Here is a 12374-nt window from a genome sequence, read left to right as displayed (position 1 = left end):
CAGGAGGAGGAACTCATGTGTTGATAGCAGCCCCAACCTCAAGTATATATAGGGGAGGGGAGGGCTGTGCCACCATCTAGGTTCCCTCCCCAGGGGTGGCAGCAACCCCCAGATCCCATCTGGGTGGCGGCCAGAAGGGGAGAGGGGGGAGGCGCACCCAGGGTGGGCCTTAGGGCCCATCTGCCCTAGGGTTTGCCCCCCTTCCCCACTTCCTGCGCCTTGGGCCCCTTGTGGGGGGCGCACCAGCCCACCTAGGGCTGGTTCCCTCCCACACATGGCCCATGCAGCCCTCCGGGGTAGGTGGCCCCACTTGGTGGACCCCCGGGACCCTCCCGGTGGTCCCGGTACGTTACCGATAAAACCCGAAACTTTTCCGGTGACCAAAACAGGACTTCCCATATATAAATCTTTACCTCCGGACCATTCCGGAACTCCTCGTGACGTCCGGGATCTCATCCGGGACTCCGAACAACATTCGGTAACCACATACAAGCTTCCTTTATAACCCTAGCGTCATCGAACCTTAAGTGTGTAGACCCTACGGGTTCGGGAGACATGTAGACATGACCGAGACGTTCTCCGGTCAATAACCAACAGCGGGATCTGGATACCCATGTTGGCTCCCACATGTTCCACGATGATCTCATCGGATGAACCACGATGTCAAGGACTCAGTCGATCCCGTATACAATTCCCTTTGTCTAGCGGTATTTTACTTGCCCGAGATTCGATCGTCGGTATACCGATACCTTGTTCAATCTCGTTACCGGCAAGTCTCTTTACTCGTTCCGCAACACATCATCCCGTGATCAACCCCTTGGTCACATTGTGCACATTATGATGATGTCCTACCGAGTGGGCCCAGAGATACCTCTCCGTTTGCACGGAGTGACAAATCCCAGTCTCGATCCGTGTCAACCCAACAGACACTTTCGGAGATACCTGTAGTGCACCTTTATAGTCACCCAGTTACGTTGTGACGTTTGATACACCCAAAGCACTCCTACGGTATCCGGGAGTTACACGATCTCATGGTCTAAGGAAGAGATACTTGACATTGGAAAAGCTCTAGCAAACGAACTACACGATCTTTGTGCTATGCTTAGGATTGGGTCTTGTCCATCACATCATTCTCCTAATGATGTGATCCCATTATCAACGACATCCAATGTCCATAGCCAGGAAACCATGACTATCTATTGATCTCAACGAGCTAGTCAACTAGAGGCTCACTAGGGACATATTGTGGTCTATGTATTCACACGTGTATTACGATTTCCGGATAATACAGTTATAGCATGAATAAAAGACAATTATCATGAACAAGGAAATATAATAATAATACTTTTATTATTGCCTCTAGGGCATATTTCCAACAAAAAGTGTGTCCGGCCAAATGGGATCAAGCGTGTTGGGTTATGTGGTGTACCCCTGCAGGGAAGTTTAATCTATTCGAATAGCCGTGTCCCTCTGTAAAAGGACGACCCATAGTTGTACCTTGACCTTATGACAACTAGAACCGGATACTTAATAAAACACACCCTTCCAAGTGCCAGATACAACCCGGTGGTCGCTCTCTATCAGGGTTACGATGAGGGGATCGCCGGGTAGGATTATGTTATACGATGCTAGTTGGAGGACTTCAGTCTACTCTCTTCTATATGCTGAAAGACGGAGGCTGCCAGAAGTGTAGTCTTCGCCAGGATTAGCTATCCCCCTCTTATTCTGGCATTCTACAGTTCAATCCACTAATATGGCCCTTTACACATATATCCATGCATATGTAGTGTAGCTCCTTGCTTGCGAGTACTTTGGATGAGTACTCACGGTTTCTTTTCTCCCTCTTTTCCCCCTTTCCCTTCTACCTAGTTGCCGCAACCAGATGTCGAAGCCCAGGAGCCAGACGCCACCGTCGACGACGACTCCTACTACCCCGGAGGTGCCTACTACTATGTGCAGGCCGCTGACGACGACCAGGAGTAGTTAGGAGGATCCCAGGCAGGAGGCCTGCGCCTCTTTCAATCTGTATCCCAGTTTGTGCTAGCCTTCTTAAGACAAACTTGTTTAACTTATGTTTGTACTCAGATATTGTTGCTTCCGCTGACTCGTCTATGATCGAGCACCTGTATTCGAGCCCTCGAGGCCCCTGGCTTGTATTATGATGCTTGTATGACTTATTTTATTTTTAGAGTTGTGTTGTGATATCTTCCCGTGAGTCCATGATCTTGATCGTACACGTTTGCATGTATGATTAGTGTACGATTGAATCGGGGGCGTCACAAATTGGTATCAGAGCCGACTGCCTGTAGGAATCCCCCTTCCACACTCCTTGGCCGAAGTCGAGTCTAGTCGATGAAAACTGTTTTACTAACATGGCTGTGCGGCCCATGGGCCCACGTCGCCTTTTGGGTGGTGTTAGGATCTTTTACTCCTCGATCTTTACTCCGGGACTCTGAACTCTCTCCTATTCGGGTTAAATGAAGTTTACTAAATCTAACATTAGGATCTCGTTATCACTTTCACCCAGAGAGCCCCTTATTACTGATGATCGTCTGCTGCACCAGAAGACCCTAAAGATACTCTCCGCGGTTAACCCGAGAACTTGTGTTCATCGCGTTTGCAATTCCCCTTCCACCGCAAACCCTTATGGATAACTACTTGCAGTTGTTATTCTTACATTCATCCCCAATTGGTCTTGTTATTACAAGATACCCTGAAAAATTCGTCGTTGTTTCGATAATCCTTTGAGCTTACTGCATTGCTGTTCTTTGTCACCTGAATACCCCTACGGTTAATTCTCGCACTTATCGAGTATCCGCTCATCCCCCAGTTGATCATGTGTTACACAAAAGTCTTCGAAATACCATTCGATATTCTGAAAATCCTCAGCAACCTATTGCTCTGGAATTTCTTGTTGGCTTTCATTATGATTAATCCCATAAGTATAGTAATCATATTGGCATCCTTTGTCACCATCATTTTTGAGTCCGTTGATTCAATACATTGTGAATGTTCACAATCATCGGTTGATCCTTTTAAATTGTCTTTCCGGCTCAGATTTCATTTTGAGCATGAGCTGGATCTCGACCAATCAAATTACCATCGATGGTATCCCTAAGCCTACTCAACTTATCCATCCTTAAATCAGAGCGGTTGCTTCTGATCCCTTGATTTGAAAATCATAATCCCTTTGTTATTTAAATGTTGAATTATTCAGATGTTCTATAAACCGATGCATTTGCATTCTTTCTTCCTCTGATTGGGTATCGATACTCACATCAGCTCCATTGTGGTTCGCCATATCCACTCTTGGATTATTATCCGACAGTGTCCTTCATAATTAATCACCTTGTGAGTTCTTTCCCCTAATACATAATGCCTTTGGTACATTGTATCCTCTGCTTGACCAACCATGCTCTGCTTTCGAGCTAGTGGTATTTACTATTGAAGGTTGTGGTATATGTTTCCACGATACCCTGACGGGTTGAACCTATGCCTTCCTTTATAAGTGTGACCTCGGGAGTTTTCACGAGTCATACTCATCTGGTATTTCACCAGGTAAAACTTTCAACACTAATGCCTTTATCAAAGCGAGAAGTGAATGGAAGGTTATACATTGAAGAAGCGGGAGTCGGCCTTGAACCTTGCGTTCATGCCCATGGACACGATGTATAACTTATCATGGAAGCTGCTCGTAAAAATAATTACCCCTTGTTATAAGTTCATCTTGTATCCATGGTTTGATCCTTTATGATCGTGGGTTCCGACCATGATTGTTCTCCTTTGATTCTATTTCTCGGACAAGTTAAAATACTTGCCTTCTGCAGATCAGTACGCCTTCCCAACCTCTATTTTGTTCTACCTTCGAGTATTACCCCCTGGTATCTCGAGGATATCAACCCATTGCACTTCATCTTATGAATTTCTGATGAAGTAGTACGTTTCCCCATCACAGTCACTCCACGGGTTATGGGTTGTCGTCAACCGAGAACCCCGATTTGTGAATCAAATCAACACTGAGATTCGGTACCCCCAGTACTTTGTGGTTGAGAAGTTTAATACTCCATCCCGTCACTCCTAGCCTGATCGGCTACATCATTATCGTGCTAATTTTAACTGTGCTATCGGGTCCTTAATTCCGGAGCACAACATTCGAAGATTGAGCTAAGCTTACGTCGGTTTCCTTGTCTTATCGTTCCATCTTGAACAACAAACTTGCTCTCGGGTCTATGTCCTACTCATGGTTCCAACAACCTTTCGCTTCATCATTCGTTTGACTTGATGTCATCGTCGATCGATTACATCTTCGTGAAATCTCTCGACAAATGTGTCATGATCATCATCTACATTCTGATGCTCTTCCAGGATATCAATTGAATTAATGATGAGAAATACCATCCTTGCCCTTGATGATTTGTGTTGTCATCGGCCTCTTTATTGCGTTCCCTCCAACAAAAACTTGTTTGTGTTCTGTGTTATTGTTGGGGCACGTAGTAATTTCAAAAAATTTCCTACGCACACGCAAGATCATGGTGATGCATAGCAACGAGAGGGGAGAGTGTTGTCTACGTACCCTCGTAGACCGAAAGCGGAAGCGTTATAACAACGCGGTTGATGTAGTCGTACGTCTTCACGGTCCGACCGATCAAGCACCGAAACTACGGCACCTCCGAGTTCTAGCACACGTTCAGCTCGATGACGATCCCCGGACTCCGATCCAGCAAAGTGTCGGGGATGAGTTCCGTCAGCACGACGGCGTGGTGATGATCTTGATGTTCTACCGTCGCAGGGCTTCGCCTAAGCACCGCTACAATATTATCGAGGAGGACTATGGTAGAGGGGGCACCGCACACGGCGAGATCCAAGGGATCAATTGTTGTTGTGTCTAGAGGTGCCCCCCTGCCCCCGTATATAAAGGAGCAAGGGGGGAGGGGCGGCCGGCCTAGAAGGGGCGCGCCAAGGGGAGTCCTACTCCCACCGGGAGTAGGACTCCCTCCTTCCTTGTTGGAGTAGGAGAAGGGGGAAAGAGGGGGAGAGGAGGAAGGAAAAGGGGGCCGCGCCCCTTGTCCAATTCGGACCAGAGGGGGGCTGCGCGCCTCCTTCCTTTCGGCCTCTCTCCTCTATTCCCGTATGGCCCAATAAGGCCCACATACTCCCCGGCGAATTCCCGTGACTCTCCGGTACTCCAAAAAATACCCGAATCACTCGGAACCTTTCCGAACTCCGAATATAATCGTCCAATATATCGATCTTTACGTCTCGACCATTTCGAGACTCCTCGTCATGTCCCCGATCTCATCAGGGACTCCGAACTCCTTCGGTACATTAAAACTCATAAACTCATAATATAACTGTCATCGAAACCTTAAGCTTGCGGACCCTACGGGTTCGAGAACAATGTAGACATGACCTAGAACTATTCTCGGTCAATAACCAATAGCGGAACCTGGATGCTCATATTGGCTCCCACATATTCTACGAAGATCTTTATCGGTCAAACCGCATAACATCATACGTTGTTCCCTTTGTCATCGGTATGTTACTTGCCCGAGATTCGATCGTCGGTATCCAATACCTAGTTCAATCTTGTTACCAGCAAGTCTCTTTACTCGTTCCGTAATACATCATCTCGCAACTAACTCATTAGTTGCATTGCTTGCAAGGCTTATGTGATGTGCATTACCGAGAGGGCCCAGAGATACCTCTCCGACATTCGGAGTGACAAATCCTAATCTCAAAATATTCCAACCCAACAAGTACCTTCGGAGACACCTGTAGAGCACCTTTATAATCACCCAGTTACGTTGTGACGTTTGGTAGCACACAAAGTGTTCCTCCGGTAAACGGGAGTTGCATAATCTCATAGTCATAGGAACATGTATAAGTCATGAAGAAAGCAATAGCAACATACTAAACGATCGGGTGCTAAGCTAACTGAATGGGTCATGTCAATCACATCATTCTCCTAATGATGTGATCCCGTTAATCAAATGACAACTCATGTCTATGGCTAGGAAACATAACCATCTTTGATTAACGAGCTAGTCAAGTAGAGGCATACTAGTGACACTCTGTTTGTCTATGTATTCACACATGTATCATGTTTCCGATTAATACAATTCTAGAATGAATAATAAACAATTATCATGAAATAAGGAAATAAATAATAACTTTATTATTGCCTCTAGGGCATATTTCCTTCAGTCTCCCACTTGCACTAGAGTCAATAATCTAGATCACATCACTATGTGATTAACATCGATAGTTCACATCATCATGTGATTAACACCCATAGTTCACATCGCCATGTGACCAACACCCAAAGGGTTTACTAGATTCAGTAATCTAGTTCACATCGTTATGTGATTAACACCAAAGAGTGCTAAGGTGTGATCATGTTTTGCTTGTGAGAGAATCTTAGTCAACGGGTCTTTCACATTCAGATCCGTTATGTATTTTGCAATTTTCTATGTCTACAATGCTCTGCACGGAGCTACTCTAGCTAATTGCTCCCACTTTCAATATGTATCTAGATCGAGACTTAGAGTCATCCAGATCGGTGTCAAAACTTGCATCGACGTAACCCTTTACGATGAACCTTTTGTCACTTCCATAATCGAGAAACATATCCTTATTCCACTAAGGATAATTTTGACCGCTGTCCAGTGATCTACTCCTAGATCACTATTGTATTCCCATGCCAAACTCAGTGTAGGGTATACAATAGATCTGGTACACAGCATGGCATACTTTATAGAACCTATGGCCAAGGCATAGGGAATGACTTTCATTCTCTTTCTATCTTCTGCCGTGGTCGGGTTTTGAGTCTTACTCAATTTCACACCTTGTAACACAGGCAAGAACTCTTTCTTTGACTGTTCCATTTTGAACTACTTCAAAATCTTGTCAAGGTATGTACTCATTGAAAAAACTTATCAAGCGTCTTGATCTATCTCTATAGATCTTGATGCTCAATATGTAAGCAGCTTCACCGAGGTCTTTCTTTGAAAAACTCCTTTCAAACACTCCTTTATGCTTTGCAGAATAATTCTACATTATTTCCAATCTACAATATGTCATTCACATATACTTATCAGAAATGTTGTAGTGCTCCCACTCACTTTCTAGTAAATACAGGCTTCATCGCAAGTCTGTATAAAACTATATGCTTTGATCAACTTATCAAAGCGTATATTCCAACTCCGAGATGCTTGCACCAGTCCATAGATGGATCGCTGGAGCTTGTGTATTTTGTCAGCACCTTTAGGATTGACAAAACCTTCTGGTTGCATCATATACAACTCTTCTTTAAATCCATTAAGGAATGTAGTTTTGTTTATCCATTTGCCAGATTTCATAAAAATGTGGCAATTGCTAACATGATTTGGACAGACTTAAGCATCGCTACGAGTGAGAAAATTTCATCGTAGTCAACACCTTGAACTTTGTCAAAAACCTTTTTCGACAAGTCTAGCTTTGTAGATAGTAACACTACTATCAGCATATGTCTTCCTCTTGAAGATCCATTTATTCTTAATGACTCACCGATCATCGGGCAAGTCAATCAAAGTCCATACTTTGTTCTCATACATGGATCCTACCTCAGATTTCATGGCCTCAAGCCATTTCGTGGAATCTGGGCTCACCATCGCTTCTTCATAGTTCGTAGGTTCGTCATGGTCTAGTAACATAACTTCCAGAACAGGATTACCGTACCAGTCTAGTGCGGATCTTACTCTGGTTGACCTACAAGGTTCAGTAACAACTTGATCTGAAGTTTCATGATCATCATCATTAACTTCCTCACTAATTGGTGTAGACATCACTGGAACTGATTTCTGTGATGAACTATTTTCCAATTCGGGAGAAGGTACAATTACCTTATCAAGTTCCACTTTCCTCCCACTCACTTCTTTCGAGAGAAACTCCTTCTCTAGAAAGGATCCATTTTTAGCAACGAATATCTTGCCTTTGGATCTGTGATAGAAGGTGTACCCAATAGTTTCCTTTGGGTATTCTATGAAGACGCACTTCTCCGATTTGGGTTTGAGCTTAGCGGGTGAAACTTTTTCACATAAGCATCGTAACCCCAAACTTTAAGAAACGACAACTTGAGTTTCTTGCCAAACCACAGTTCATAAGGTGTCATCTCAATGGATTTAGATGGTGCCCTATTTAACGTGAATGCAGCTGTCTCTAATGCATAACCCCAAAACGGTATTAGTAAATCGGTAAGAGACATCATTGATCGCACCATATCAAATAAAGTGCGGTTACAACGTTCGGACACACCATAACGTTGTGGTGTTCCAGGTGGCGTGAGCTGTGAAACTATTCCACATTGTTTTAATTGAAGACCAAACTCATAACTCAAATATTCATCTCCACGATCAGATCGCAGAAACTTTATTTTCTTGTTACGATGATTTTCCACTTCACTTTGAAATTCTTTGAACCTTTCAACTATTTCAGACTTATGTTTCATCAAGTAGATATACTCATATTTGCTCAAAACATCTATGAAGATCAGAAAATAATGATACCCGCTGCGAGCCTCAACATTCATCGGACCACATACATCTGTATATATGATTTCCAACAAATCTGTTGCTCTCTCCATAGTACCGGAGAACGGCGTTTTAGTCATCTTGCCTATGAGGCACGGTTCGCAAGCATCAAGTGATTCATAATCAAGTGATTCCAAAATCCCATCAGCATGGAGTTTCTTCATGCGCTTTACACCAATATGACCTAAACGGCAGTGCCATAAATAAGTTGCACTATCATTATTAACTTTGCATCTTTTGGCTTCAATATTATGAATATGTGTATTACTACGATCGAGATCCAATGAACTATTTTCATTGGGTGTGTAACCATACAAGGTTTTATTCATGTAAACAGAACAACAATTTATTCTCTTACTTAAATGAATAACCGTATTGCAATAAACATGATCAAATCATATTCATGCTCAATATAAACACCAAATAACACTTATTTAGGTTTAACACTAATCCCGAAAGTATAGGGAGTGTGTGATGATCATATTAATCTTGGAACTACTTCCAACTTTCATCGTCACTTCACCCTTAATTAGTCTCTATTCATTCTGCAACTCCCATTTCGAGTTACTAATCTTAGCAACTGAACTAGTATCAAATACTGAGGGGTTGCTATAAACACTAGTAAAGTACACATCAATAACGTGTATATCAAATATACTTTTGTTCACTTTTCCATCCTTCTTATCCGCCAAATATTTGGGGTAGTTCCGCTTCCAGTGACCAATCCCTTTGCAGTAGAAGCACTTAGTCTCAGGCTTAGGACCAGACTTGGGTTTCTTCACCTGAGCAGCAACTTGCTTGTCGTTCTTCTTGAAGTTCCCCTTCTTCCTTTTGCCTTTTTCTTGAAACTGGTGGTCTTGTCTACCATCAACACTTGATGTTTTTCTTGATTTTTACCTTCGTCGATTTTAGCATCACGAAGAGCTTGGGAATCGTTTCCGTTATCCCTTGCATATTATAGTTCATCACGAAGTTCTACTAACTTGATGATGGTGACTAGAGAATTCTGTCAATCACTATTTTATCTGGAAGATTAACTCCCACTTGATTCAAGCGATTGTAGTACCCAGACAATCTGAGCACATGCTCACTAGTTGAGCGATTCTCCTCCATCTTTTAGCTATAGAACTTGTTGGAGACTTCATATCTCTCAACTCGGGTATTTGCTTGAAATATTAACTTCAACTCCTGGAACATCTCATATGGTCCATGACGTTCAAAACGTCTTTGAAGTCCCGATTCTAAGCCGTTAAGCATGGTGCACTAAACTATCAAGTAGTCATCATATTGAGCTAGCCAAACCTTCATAACGTCTGCATCTACTCCTGCAATAGGTCTGTCACCTAGCGGTGCATCAAGGACATAATTCTTCTGTGCAGCAATGAGGATAAACCTCAGATCACGGATCCAATCCGCATCATTGCTACTAACATCTTTCAACACAATTTTCTCTAGGAACATATCAAAATAAACATATAAAAGCAACAACGCGAGCTATTGATCTACAACATAGATATGCTAATACTACCAGGACTAAGTCCATGATAAATTAAAGTTCAATTAATCATATTACTTAAGAACTCCCACTTAGACAGACATCTCTCTAGTCATCTAAGTGATCACGTGATCCAAATCAACTAAACCATAACCGATCATCACGTGAGATGGAGTAGTTTTCAATGGTGAACATCACTATGTTGATCATATCTACTATATGATTCACGCTCGACCTTTCGGTCTCCGTGTTCCGAGGCCATATCTGCATATGCTAGGCTCGTCAAGTTTAACCTGAGTATTCTGCGTATGCAAAACTGGCTTGCACCCGTTGTAGATGGACGTAGAGCTTATCACACCCGATCATCACGTGGTGTCTGGGCACGACGAACTTTGGCAACGGTGCATACTCAGGGAGAACACTTCTTGATAATTTAGTGAGAGATCATCTTATAAAGCTACCGTCTAACTAAGCAAAATAAGATGTATAAAAGATAAACATCACATGCAATCAAAATATGTGACATGATATGGCCATGATCATCTTGCGCCTTTGATCTCCATCTCCAAAATACTGTCATGATCTCTATCATCACCGGCACGACACCATGATCTTCATCATCTTGATCTATATCGATGTGTCGTCACATGGTCGTCTCGCTAACTATTGCTATCGCATAGCCATAAAGTAAAGCAATTATTTGGCACTTGCATCTTATGCAACAAAGAAACAACCATAGGGCTTCTGCCAGTTGCCGATAACTTCAACAAAACATGATCATCTCATACAACAACTTATATCTCATCACGTCTTGACCATATCACATCACAACATGCCCTGCAAAAACAAGTTAGACGTCCTCTACTTTGTTGTTGGAAGTTTTACGTGGCTGCTACGGGCTGAGCAAGAACCGTTCTTACCTACGCATCAAAACCACAACGATAGTTCGTCAAGTTAGTGTTGTTTTAACCTTCGCAAGGACCGGGCGTAGCCACACTCGGTTCAACTAAAGTTGGAGAAACTGACACCCGCCAGCCACCTGTGTGCAAAGCACGTCGGTAGAACCAGTCTCGCGTAAGCGTACGCTAATGTCGGTCCGGGCCGCTTCATCCAACAATACCGCCGAAACAAAGTATGACATGCTGGTAAGCAGTATGACTTGTATCGCCCACAACTCACTTGTGTTCTACTCGTGCATATAACATCAACGCATAAAACCTAGGCTCGGATGCCACTGTTGGGGAACGTAGTAATTTCAAAAAAATTCCTACGCACACGCAAGATCATGGTGATGCATAGCAACGAGAGGGGAGAGTGTTGTCTACGTACCCTCGTAGACCGAAAGCGGAAGCGTTATAACAACGCGGTTGATGTAGTCGTACGTCTTCACGGTCCGACCGATCAAGCACCGAAACTACGGCACCTCCGAGTTCTAGCACACGTTCAGCTCGATGACGATCCCCGGACTCCGATCCAGCAAAGTGTCGGGGATGAGTTCCGTCAGCACGACGGCGTGGTGATGATCTTGATGTTCTACCGTCGCAGGGCTTCGCCTAAGCACCGCTACAATATTATCGAGGAGGACTATGGTAGAGGGGGCACCGCACACGGCTAAGAGATCCAAGGGATCAATTGTTGTTGTGTCTAGAGGTGCCCCCCTGCACCCGTACATAAAGGAGCAAGGGGGGAGGGGGCGGCCGGCCTAGAATGGGCGCGCCAAGGGGAGTCCTACTCCCACCGGGAGTAGGACTCCCTCCTTCCTTGTTGGAGTAGGAGAAGGGGGAAAGAAGGGGAGAGGAGGAAGGAAAAGGGGGCCGCACCCCTTGTCCAATTCGGACCAGAGGGGGGCTGCGCCCCTCCTTCCTTTCAGCCTCTCTCCTCTATTCCCGTATGGCCCAATAAGGCCCATATACTCCCCGGCGAATTCCCGTAACTCTCCGGTACTCCGAAAAATACCCGAATCACTCGGAACCTTTCCGAACTCCGAATATAGTCGTCCAATATATCGATCTTTACATCTCGACCATTTCGAGACTCCTCGTCATGGCCCGATCTCATCAGGGACTCCGAACTCCTTCGGTGCATCAAAACTCATAATATAACTGTCATCGAAACCTTAAGCGTGCGGACCCTACGGGTTCGAGAACAATGTAGACATGACCTATAACTATTCTCGGTCAATAACCAATAGCGGAACCTGGATGCTCATATTGGCTCCCACATATTCTACGAAGATCTTTATCGGTCAAACCGCATAAAATCATACGTTGTTCCCTTTGTCATCGGTATGTTACTTGCCCAAGATTCGATCG

Source organism: Triticum aestivum, chromosome 3B (genome assembly GCF_018294505.1).
Source record: "Triticum aestivum cultivar Chinese Spring chromosome 3B, IWGSC CS RefSeq v2.1, whole genome shotgun sequence".
NCBI lineage: Eukaryota > Viridiplantae > Streptophyta > Magnoliopsida > Poales > Poaceae > Triticum > Triticum aestivum.
Note: the sequence above shows the minus strand (reverse complement) of the source record.